General features: G+C 33.0%; 1 pseudogene; it reads right to left on the bottom strand.

The window, feature by feature from the left end:
• Nucleotides 1–12,506: 12,506 nt before the first annotated feature.
• LOC136977650 (5S ribosomal RNA) lies at nt 12,507–12,625 on the bottom strand (annotated as a pseudogene).
• Nucleotides 12,626–12,916: the final 291 nt, after the last annotated feature.

Raw genomic sequence — 12,916 nt, 5'->3', positions numbered from 1 at the left:
AAAGTAAAAAAGTAAGAACTTTTCAATCATTAGAAGTTGAAGATTTTGATGAACATAAAAGGGCCACAGTAAGAAGGGGAATTGAGCGAGAAATGACATGCTATGAAACATTAAGCGACGAAAAAAGAAGAAATCGGCTGTTTAGATAAAGGTAATTGTGTTTAAGTTGCCATGAAAATAAACTATGTATGTGACTGTGTCTTCTATAAATATGCAAAATTATGTAAACCTATTGTAAAATACACATATGTAAGTTACATCCAAACTTTTAGTTGTGTTTTATTTATTTATTGATGTTATATTGAACTTTAAATAAATGCATATAAGACATAGTTACCAATTGAAATAAAATGTATGTAAATGAATGGTAAATGGCAATTCACGATAACACTTCTATTTGATGGTATGCATTATGTACGTAACCTAGAGTACGCCTTTACTTACAATTTAAAAAATGCTTTGATATGTACAATGTCAGCATTATTTTTCTTTTTAAATTTACATGAATCGATTTTACTTTTTCGGCTGTTACTTATACATAACAAGGAGAAGCATTGGGATTGTCTAATTTGACTCTTAGAGCTTTTTCAAATCTTGTTCGACTCTCTCTGAACCCAGAAAATAAAAAAGAAAACGGCAAAATAGTCCATGAATATGTATGTATAAATGTGTGTGCGTGTTTTGGCATCTATTTCATCTAATATCTCAGGAGGGGTAAAGATTATGAAACGAAATTTGATATGGTAACGAGTACAGAAGGCGCATTGATGCTATTACATTTTGGTGGAGAATGGTCAGGGTGGAAAAATAGAGCAGTGTCATATATCATATCAAGAAGTGTCGGACTTAATGAAGTTGTTATTCGTGATTAGAATTTACAACTTTTTATGAAACTCATTTTCATGAGTTTCATAAAATTATGCATTTTGCCATTGTATAATAATTAATATTATAGAAAATTTTTATAACAAAATCTCACAACAGGTGGCACTAAACACGATTTTATTTATTATAATTAAATCTTTAATCTTTAATCTCAAAAGATACTGTGCCCATTTGGCCTTTTCAAGTTGATAAAATTCCGAAATATTTCATATCATTTATTATTAATGCTATGAAAATGATGAAATTTATTTCGTTTTATAATATTAGTTCACAATATAATTGAGTAATGTATTTGGAGTCAATTTCTTTTTCATTTTGTAAGCAGCATTGAAGAATCTCTTTAAATTTTCTACAAGGATTTCAGAGGTCCTCTGGTGTTGAAAAATTTTTTTGTGTTCAGTGTTCGTTGAGTTTCGAGTAGCAAAAAGGGGCGAACATGCACTGCAAATGAAAAATTCTGTGGTTGCTTATTCACACTCGATCTCAAATTTATAGTACAGTAGGCTTAAATATATAACTGCTAAGGTCATTCGAAGTCACTACATAAAAATTACAAAGTTTATTTCCTATTATATTCCTTTACCAGTGGAAAATTGAATAAAACTGCTAAACACTGATAGATTGGACTGAAGTTTTCTATTATATTCACTTGAATAAGTAAATAGTAGTAGTTTTCTATAAGTGTTAATCATCCTGTTTTTGTAGACTGCCCACGTATTGCCAAAAGTTTTTTCTGTTTGCACAGATGGTGCTTCAGCAACGCTAGGATGTCAATCTGGATTTCAAAGTTTAGTACTAAATGAGTCAAAAAAAGTCATCGGAACTCACTGTATAATTCATTGGCAAATATTAGCAACGAAGACGAGTTACAAGAAGTAATGAAAAGCGCCACAAGTTCTGTCAGTTTTGTAAAGGTGAACACTTTAAACAGTCGACAGTTTATGCAACTGTTGGATGCCCCGACGAATGCTCTACTATTTCAGACTAAAGTGAGATGGTTGTCAAGAGGAAAAGTTTTAAAATGTGTTTTTGAGCTTTGTGATGAACTCAAAACGTTTTTAATCAGAAAGCAAGACCGCAGTTCTACGCACTGTCATTTTTTCATCGGAGTGTGTTATTACCCTTCCTTCGAAAGGTAATATTCCACCACCAACTACCGGGTGAAATCTCATCATTGGGCCGACAGATTTACCTTTCTAACGAATACATCAATAATCGGACACTGACGATTAATCCTTTCCTTCTAAAACTGAATGAGCCACCAACTTACTGACCACGATGTGTAATTGATGACCCGCATCTTGCGAATTCGGTGATTCATCCCGGCCGAAAGGACGTGTTCACGATTTGTCTCCTAGACTATACCATAAAGAAAGTATTAATATAACCTAATACCTAGACTATAAGTCTCCCTGAGACCGTTTGGGTCTCCTGAATACAATGGAAGGAATAAGAACCATCACTTCCGTAGATCTGTCAACTCCTTTTCAGAGTACGCAACTGAGTCGACCACCTTTTTAACCAATTGTCACACGAACGCGAACACAAGATTTCCAAGAAAGAGAGTTTACTATCTTATCCTTAAATACCTCAACGGAGCTCCGTGGAGCACAAGATGATCCTCCCTTTGTTTACGAAGTTACACCCCGTTCTCACTTTCGAGAATTATTCTACACTCTCTCTACAAAAGAGAATTGGTTTCAATAGAGTAACCTAACTTGCTCATTATCAAATCTATACGCTCTAATACTCTACCGAAAGAGACAGGACACCATTCTCTTATCGTTTCCTTCCGTGAATAGGAGTTACTTAGAAGAATTTATAACCTCTTAATTTAAAAGTAGGCATTGCCATGACTATACTAGAATCTTTTGATCGATTAAGCTATTAAATTTTTGTTGCCACCTGGAGCCCTTGTCCTTCCCGTTAGTCTGCTGATATCATGCGATCATTCTTACGTATCGGACCTTCTCCCAAAATTCCAGGGGAGTTTCTCTGCATTTTCGCTTTCTTTGAGCCTTCTTCGATTACCCCCCTCGGTTACAATCCCTCGACTATAGAAACCCCACTTTTCCCACCCCACATCATCAACAAAAAAATCACCCTAAATTCCCGTGCGGTTTTAGAAAGATGGGGAATAGTGTAAACTTTCGAGCTCTTTTGTAAATTTTAAAGCTTCGAAATGTCATTATTTTCCTTCTTTCTCTAATTGTCCCCTATGGTGGGAGATCGAGAAGTGACCTTTCACACTTTCACTCTCCCCGCTGTCCTGCACTAGTTATTAATTTCCACCTTCGTTTGGATCTACAAATAACGAGTTAATTAACAAAATAGCATAATTTTTTTCACGATTGAGGGTAATGAGGAGGTCAAAGACGAGAGAAAACCAACCTGGACATACCCACACATCCTATTTCGTTTGATTTTGTAACTGATAAAAACCGATCAAATGACCATTCAGGTTAACAATTATTACTAAGGTTGCAATATAACCCCTGATCTTAGTTACTACTGACAATTAATCCCACGTGTTTGACAACTGCTATCAAGTTTATGAGGTAAACTGAGTAACAATACCGATAGAAAAAAGTAATAAATTTGTCGAAAACGTTCGATTCCTGACAATTAACATAAACAACACCCACACCCAAATCGAACTTAGACCACGTTGCATCAGACTTCCCCCAATAATTCCCCTGCAGGACTGGTATAAAACGGAGTCGCACCCGCGCCTCTGGGCGATCGTCCAAAGGAAACCTTCAGGGAGAGCACTCCATTCGACCTTCCTTCGACCACCTTACCGAAAGGACTGCTCGAGACTTCATCGCAGCGAGGTATTTGCCTAAATTATATAAAAACTCTCTCCCTAGTTATAAGATAGACTGATGCTAAGGTAGCAACTAAATTTCTTAGGCCCGTCCTAAAGGCCGGAACCGGGACAGCCGGCTTAATTGATGTCTTCTGAAGACGTTGCCTTGTTAATTGTCACGCCGATAAGGAATTATTTAGAGTCTGTATCAACTTTCTGTTTTCGTATTCCTCTGTACTCGCTTTAATGTTTATTAAATATTTTTTTTTATAATATAATATTTGTCATCCTTGAGTACGGCCGACACCTTATCACGACCTTATCACCTTATCATCGCTAACCCTCCCACTCGATTTATTGCCATTCATTGACGCAGTGACAGGAACTCGCCATCCCATTGCAGGTAAGCAGGGTCAAGCTCACAGATCTACACCCTCTTTGTTCTCACAATATTAATCGAGTTCAAATTTATCAGAATCGAGTGTATTTGACTTGCGTAGATTTATGCCATCAGCCAATGTGACCTGCATTAAACCAAGTAGTACCTGTGCACCCGTCTCTTAGATAATAATAGATGGTGTATAAATTTTTTGGGTTAAATTTACCTATGGTAGTCAAAATGGCGGCTCGTCTCTGATTACAGCAAACAGAAGAAAGGAAACAGTGGGGACACACGTTCTAACCTAACCTAACCTATTCTAATAAATTACCGTAATTATTACTAACCAAATTATTGAAATAGAATAGGTTAGGTTAGGTTAGAACGTGTGTCCCCACTGTTTCCTTTCTTCTGTTTGCTGTAATCAGAGACGAGCCGCCATTTTGACTACCATAGGTAAATTTAACCATTTTTTTCTATCCAGTAAAACAATGTAAAAGATTTATGATGTGTAAAAATGCTTTTTTTTGCCTAAAAAATTAAAATTACATTTTAAAAAATGAGTAGTTCAATATGCTAATCATGCTTATGATTCATCAGTAGTCCATAGACCATATATTCACAGCTACCATACTAAATTTCATCTCCTGTTAATTTTTATTAATTACGAAACTGCATATCTCATGTAATAAAACTATAATTCTATAAATTGAAATTTTAAAATTAAATTAAATCTAACGTATACTTACCATCTCGTTAACTTAAAATTTCGAAAAAATCAAAAAACTCACCGTATATATTATTTATTAAATTTTAAATAATAAATATTTGTTAGAACGTAATTGTTATTTAATAAGTATTTTAACAGTTAGTTACTAATTCATTTCTTCGAACAGTTTTTAAAACCTAATTTTATCAGGTGGAGCTATATTTATATGAAGCACCTTATTGTGTTGGAAAATATGATGAATATTTATCATTAAACAAAATTATTTAAGTGGTGTATTTTTGAATTAAATACTAAAATATTCTGTAAATATACAACATTAAAAATGGGAAGAATATTGTTTATGCTATAATCTTTTTTTAATATTCAGATATTTTGTGTGACTTTTCTGTTATGAAATACAATTTATGTTTTAATTGCGTGACACATGATCTTTTATTAGTGGTTATTAGGCTACCAAAGTTCGTTTGCTCAGATAATTCAAGTTTAGACATAATGGGATAGAAATTAATATTTACAACAGGGTTATGAACTTCCTTTGTACTCATACACAATTCCAAATCAATGATTAAATTTTCTCTTAAATAAAGAAATATACTTCTAACTTGATCTCAATTACAGGAAAAGTTATTAATCACAAAGTTCCATTAAAATTTTCTTATACACTAGAAATTCGTTAATCTCGAATCTTATAATCTGAAATGTTTAGTTACTGGAAATCTTTGAAAAGTAGCGTATAATTTAGAAATTCCCACTAATAATCCGGAGTTGTAGAACTTTTTGAATGAAAATTTCTTTGAATCCCTGGTTGTGCACCAAAAGTTGTTTCGTGTCCACACCCTCATCATTATTTTTTCATTTCTTTGGCCTCAATGGCGTGACAAATGGTCAGCGGCTTATATCGATTATCAATATATCTCTTTGCTTTACATGGAGTTGTTTTAAAATTGATCAAATTCATTACGCATTAACTGATGGAACCGTTTATAAGACATCATTTGTTCCACGTTAGTATGTCGAAAATATTTTAATCTTTGATAGAAACTGGAAACTCGGATTGCTAGTTGATACACTTTAGGTTGAATGCTTTGTGACATTACAGGAGAATACGTCTACGAAATAAATGAAATTCGTCCAATCGCAACTAACGTTTTCAGTCCGTCCTGGTTTATTAACTATGGCGTTTTCACTAATAATAAGGCTGATTATTTTTATATTAATGAGCAGTTAAGTATATATGACCAAAAACCCACTTCACACAGTATTCTGTATAATTTTCTACCTTTATTTCACTGTCAATTCATAGCGATAAACTGTTTCTGTATTAGAAAAAACTCAACTGTCCCCACGCGTTAGGTTAAAAAATAAAAAATTTATTTGCATATTTGAGATTAAACGGTTTCACTTGCAATATGCAAATATTTTTGTTTCTTTCGCTAGATAGTGTTTTATGTCACAGTACTAAACTTTCTAGTTAAATATTAATGCGCGTAGGGGACATCAAAATTTAACTATTTATGATTTGTTACTTAATTTGTCTATAACAAAGGTTTCTCTGACATTTCTACTTGAAGAAGTTTGTAGAATAAAATTTCTTACATCAATTTAAATTGAGATGTTTCCTCCAAGCTGATGTGCGTCACAAAATCTGTAACTTTGTCGTGACTGAAAGGATTTATTATTTTCCAATACGTTTAGCCAATAATTGCATAATAGAGTAAACTATAAAGTTTCTGAAAATACCATATTTTGTTTGCCGATCATAACTTTCCATTAGAAATTGATTTTTCATCTTTTAAATGCAAGCATTCCCCTTTAAAATATTCTAAAATTTTAATAACCGCATTCTTTTTTAACATTATGTAAATTACGTATAATAAAAGCCACCATACATGAGAAACCTTAACAGTTCTCTGATAAGATAATGAAAGAGCAGAATTTCAGTATTTGTATTTGTGTTGTATTAAAGCCAACGATAAATCTACTTAAAATATTTGGATTACCAAATATTTTTGGGTGCGCACACCATCAAAGAAAGGAATCAACATGATGGATGAAACTGCAACAATTTTTCATAATTGCTACTCTGATTACTTACGCGGTATTTCTGCATACAGCTTTAATACTTCCTAAGTCTGAATCTGTGTACTTCTGTTCGAATCATTTAGATGAATACGGATCTGACAATATAACTGCGGCATTATTTCATATTCTGTTACAAATTCTTGTACTATTCATCTACTTATGCATGATGAAGAATAAAGATGCAGTCATCGATTTTGCTTTCCTCTGTAATAATTTGAAAGTAACTACAATTCATGAAGTGCAGATATTGTTACTGAATGTTACTCTGTGTACACATTTTGGTGTTTGTGTATATTCCAACGGATTTCATTGCTTTAAAATATCTTTTGCAATTGCAAAATCTACCAATGTATATGTTGCTGGATTGTGTTATTTGTTATTGAACGTTAATTATATTATTATATTTGGTGTTGCAATCGATATTTTGATGATATTTTTGTGTAGTGTTATGCTGATTAACAGGAAATTCAATGTAACATCAGAAGCAATTTTCGAATTTAGACCTAATTTTTGCGATTACAAGCAATTTTTTGGGAACATTTGTGAACAATACAAAGAATGCCGAATGCAAGTACACCAATTTAATGCAGTGTTTAGTGAAATATCAAGTGCGTGCTATTGTATAATTATCGCAATGTTATGTCTTATATACTACAATTTATTATACTTCACTCATGATTTCAAACTATTTCTAATTTTACTTTTTATCTTAACAAGTATTGTATTTGTAACCGCATTATTTTTTCTGAAAGCGGCGAATCTTGTTTTGTCGGTAAGTATTAATTTATTATTCTTTCCAGTATTTAAGTTTAATGATTTAGTTTTAAAAACAATATAATAATGTGCAAAACAGCTGTACTTATTTCCAATCCATTATCATCATTACATTCCGAATTGTATCCTGGATTTCCCAAAGCGATACAGTGATTCTTTATATGTTTCAGACTTGTAGCATTAATTAACCTTACACAAATTATTTCTACCTTCAAAATAAAAAATCTTTGATAAGTACGAATGAATTTTTCATACGGATTAAGTTTCTATGTAAGTAGGGTTTTGTAAAATTTGTGGGGATATTACGAATAATAAGAATTGAAGAATGAATGGGCGATGCCACTAATGTATTAATCTATGTCTTTGGGGGATCTGGGATCGAATTCATGCGATAAACACAGGAGTTCTTCGCAGTGTTTCAGAAAATATTTTTGGAGTGTATTTTTTAATCTGATTAATACAATTGATCGGTTAATTTATATATATATACATATATATATATATATACGTATTTATCTGTTATAATAAAACTATTTACATGGGGTTATAGGAAAAAGCATTTTTTACTCATCAACTAGCTGCGAATTCGGCCATGCCCATAATGAGATGGCCAAACTCACCATGGTTCTGGGAAAAATGACTTTCTTATTATACAGAGCAAAGAAAGAGAAAAATGCTTTTAAAATATATATATATATTATAACAATAATTCTCAGAAAAATAAATTCACTATTCATCATGATTAATGTATATTAAGTATGATTAGAAAGAATATTAAATTGTGTAATTTTATCAATTTAGGTTATTTCACCATTAATAAATCTTTAAAAGTTTTGTTTCTATGAAATGAGCACTTTGGAAAAATTACAGGTAAGTTGATAACATCACAAAATTTTGCATTCCATTTATTATTAATATTTTAATTTTTAAACGTTCCTTCACGGTGTAGAATAAACTAAAATTTAGATTCGATGTTTATTTATTTACAAGTGAGTAAACAATATTAAATTTTATATTTATATTTGACGCTCAGACTATTTAATCATTATAAACTTTAATGATTTACATAACTTTTTAAAATCTAAAGTAACTTATAAATTGTTACACGTAGAATATTTCAACTTATATTTAATGAAATACATTTTCCTAACTGAAAAATTCTTTTTAATAATTGAATATGACAGTGCATGTTTCTAGTAGTGGGATACATGGTACCAATTCCTAAAATAAATGAATCTATTAACAATACTCAACATTCATTTTAACATCTGTATAAAGTACTTTTAATAATACCTTAACTGCAGTAAATTTTCACTACCTAAAGTCTATAAAAGTTAACTATTTGGTTTGCTAATGATATTTATATTGTTAATGAAAATACCATTTATTCATATACTCGAATCACAACCACATATTTTTTATTTTATTAAATAATAGTAGTTATAAAAGTAAATTTTATTTCTATCAAATCTTACTTTATAAACGATATTTTTTTAAGTATAAATTAATAACGTAGTTTATTGTTCATTTCAGTTAATTTCTACATTAAAGTTATTGAATGGTCCTAGACTAGGCTTGGAGTGTTTAGATTTTGTCTTCACAAAATTATCAATTATTCAGGTATGAACCTTAATAGAAATGACAAACATCAGCTAAAACAGTTTCTTTAATTCTTATTTTTATTTTCAGATGTTGGAAAACGGAATATCTTTCTTTTCGACTGTTAAAGGCTTACAAGATTCGAGAAAACCAAAGTTATGTAAATCATAAGAAGTCTAAAATGCGTACGTTTTTAATACCTCAGAAAATCCTTTTATAATGATATATAAAAATCATTTCACATTATAATCAAAGCTCACTGATAAATGATTTTGCATTTACCAATACATGATTGTTTCATATGGTATTTAACTGCATCCTTATTACTTCGTTTCAAAAATTTTACTGTACTAATTTTAAATTAATGATTAAAACTACTTAATGTTTGTAAACGCAAATATGTTAGTAAGTATTGAAAGGTCACCATACTAAACGGCAGTTTTTGTAACAATCTTCTAATACTTTTCTTTGAATTTTTTCCACCCTGTTGGCACTAAGAAAACTTTATAGCAAGCTCATTCTGGATTCGGCCCGGTCCACAATGGGGCGGCTAGGTATTGCAGGACGGAGGCCGACATTTCCGGTCAGACAACCCATGTAAAATTCCTGCGGATTTTTCGACTCATCCAAATTCCATTTCGGATCCCCCAGAGCAGCAAGCTGCCACCTTCACCGCTCGGCCACTCGGCCGTCAATCTTCTAATACTGTAGATAGCGATTTGCATATTTTTCACTGCTACTTCTCAAATGCCGTTAAAAAATTTAAATAAAAATGTGTAAGAAATGATAATTATATCTCTTGCCGAATTGATAAAACAGTTACATCAGTAACTGAATTGATAAAACTACTGAACACCATCATGGGTTATCCCCTCAACAATCACCTGTCATTGCGAAGTTTTCTGAGTTTTTTTTCCGTATCTACCACCTAAATAGAAAAACAGTTTCCCATGAAACATCACGACGGGAAGTAACCTCTGTAGCAAATTGCTGACATGTTGTATTTCCGTAAATAAAATTGAATTGGAATTTAAAATTAGATTGGAAATTAAATTGCATAAAGTGAACCTTCTCTCTTCCGAGATCACTTCCACCTACGTTCCACTTTTCACCGGATATGACTCTGCCACCCGAATACGAATTTGTCACCCGGAAATGAGGTCTCATCCGGCTACGACTTAATTTACTGGACTTGACATTTCATCCCTGATTGGGGTTCTTCGTTTTCAATTGACGGACAGACATTTCTGCACTGGTTGTACAGTACAACTTACTTCGATTAGATTAAAGTCTGATAATCTGCAAAGTGACAACCAAAACATAAAGCAATGTTTTTACCAGCTCAAAGACTCTGTTAATTGTCTATAAATGGACAAGGCAACTTATATTGTACGGACATTCACACTGTATTTAAACCGGTGTTCGACTGTCATTGCAGTCCGAACCAGAATTATAATTACTTCAACAATTCAATTTGTAAATCGAATTGTCTGAAGTGTATATAAACTTTCCTATTTAATAAATTTTAATGTGAAATTTAATTTTAAAGATTGGCTATTTATCAAAATAAATATTAAAATTGCACACTTTTAGATTCATTAAAACGTTTCTACTTTTATCAATATTTATTTCCATCCCTGTCATCGTTTAGGTTTACAATAACGTGACTATTTTTAATATAGAAACGGGCGATAAAGTAATTAAAATGAGTACCATAGTTTTGCAATGAATTGGAAAATATCGGGAATTCACCAACAAAACTGCTCTCCCGCTTTTACAACGCCGAATTAGTGAATTCCGAAGCAAAAAGGCCGTTCTGCAGTATCGCAGTCACACAGCGCCAAGTGGAAAATTCACTGATACACGAATCAAAATTGCCGATCTCTCCCTCTATTAAACGTCTGTAGTAAATGTGAATATCTCGTTCGAAAGATACTTGTTTTCTTAGGTAGCGTGCAAAATTTCGGGTTTTTCTGTAAAGGGATTGCCGAAATATAACCAGTTGAAAAGTGCAAAGATCTCCATAAAAGCTGTAACTTTTCTCTTTCTTATTCATTTGGCGGTGCAGATGCTCCTAGAGAAAGAACACCGCTGGCTCTAGAGAGGTCATATTTTAAACTTAAGCCTTTCTCGTTATCAGTGAGGTGCTGGCGAAACTTGCGGGTGGATAAATCAAACTTGGCGGGGTCCTATCCCTTGCTTTTATCGCTTCTTAAAATAAAATTAATCCGAACGAATGTTGTTGTTCAGAATAACAAAAGCTCAAATTTATGCAAATTAAACTTTTTTGTAGCGATTACACTAACAGCATATTGTGGGTGGCCGTCGTGACGCCCAGCGCCCTCGGAATTGTTGGTCGTAGCTGCCTCGGGTTTGAAACTACAAACTATAGGGATTTCGGAAGTTCGTAGCTTAGCAAAACCTTATAAAGTAAATCGTAAACGTTTGTAAATTAAACGGTTTCCATAAGCGCTGTAAAGTTATGCCCGATTTTAAATTAAGTTTAGGCTACTATCCTTTACAGAAGATATAATTTTGTGTAACTTACAGATACCATTTAAACATTGTAAATAAAAAAGAGTTTATTAAAAGATTGCGGCCTGAAATTTACTGCAAACCAAAATTTTCGCCATGGCAGTATTACCGTCGCTCTCCCTCCTATATGCTTAGTATCCAGCAACTATATACAAATTCTATTTAATTCTAAACCCACATTATTATTTCACATTTAATGACTTGTGTATTTTTAGTAAATAAAAAAATATATATGTGGGGTTTAGACGAGTAACATTCTAAACCGTTAAGATTTACGAGGGTTGCAAAGGGGAGAAGTGGGAAAGACGACAGTTGATGACGGCGCGAAAGGAAAAAAGAACGAATGACGTTAGGATGAAAGGACAAAAGACTTTACGAAGAAGATTATCGTTCTATCAAGACGATTGTCAATTCTGGTTCTCTCTATTTTTATTTCAATCACTATTCCCTCATATATAATAGGCTATTGCTTGATTTTGATGATAGCCGAAGTATGTTTTTTTACACGTAATAAACGCGTTTATTATGTGTAACAGAACATTTTTAATTGATACTTACCGAGAAGTGTTAAAACAATGTACAGGAAGCTAAAGGTTACAGAAAAGAAATGTTTGCTTGACATAATGTATTAAAGAAAAATTACTGCGCCAAGTGATAAATTTTATTAGACGAAAGAAAAAGAGATAGGTCGAAGAATGAAAGAAAAAAAATAGTGACAGCAGCACCCGCTATTCCCAGGTCGTCTCCGCCCCAAGTACTGAGCGGCCCCAACGCTCCTTGACTTCGGTGATCGGACGAGAACCGGTATTTTCAGCGTGGTATGGCCACTGCCCGAGACAAATCGCCTGCAATCGGGTACGAATATGCATAAGTGATGCACTTATGCATATTCTTACCCGATTCGCGCCTCGAATATCGCTTTTTGTTTTCAGCCGGGTCGTAGCCGGGTGAAACGTCATTTCCGGGTGACAAAGTCGTATTCCGGTGGCAGAGTCATATCCGGTGAAAAGTGGAACGTGGGTGGAAGTGATTTCGGAAGAGAGAAGATTCACTTTATCCAGCAAAAGAAGAGCCTTTTCCACCAAGGTTTCTTTTGCTCGACGGATGTTTTCACGACCACTTT

This window comes from Centruroides vittatus, unplaced genomic scaffold (assembly GCF_030686945.1).
Source record: "Centruroides vittatus isolate TY-2023 unplaced genomic scaffold, ASM3068694v2 contig_461, whole genome shotgun sequence".
Classification (NCBI taxonomy): Eukaryota; Metazoa; Arthropoda; class Arachnida; order Scorpiones; family Buthidae; genus Centruroides; species Centruroides vittatus.
This window is presented reverse-complemented; position numbering and strand designations above follow the sequence as displayed.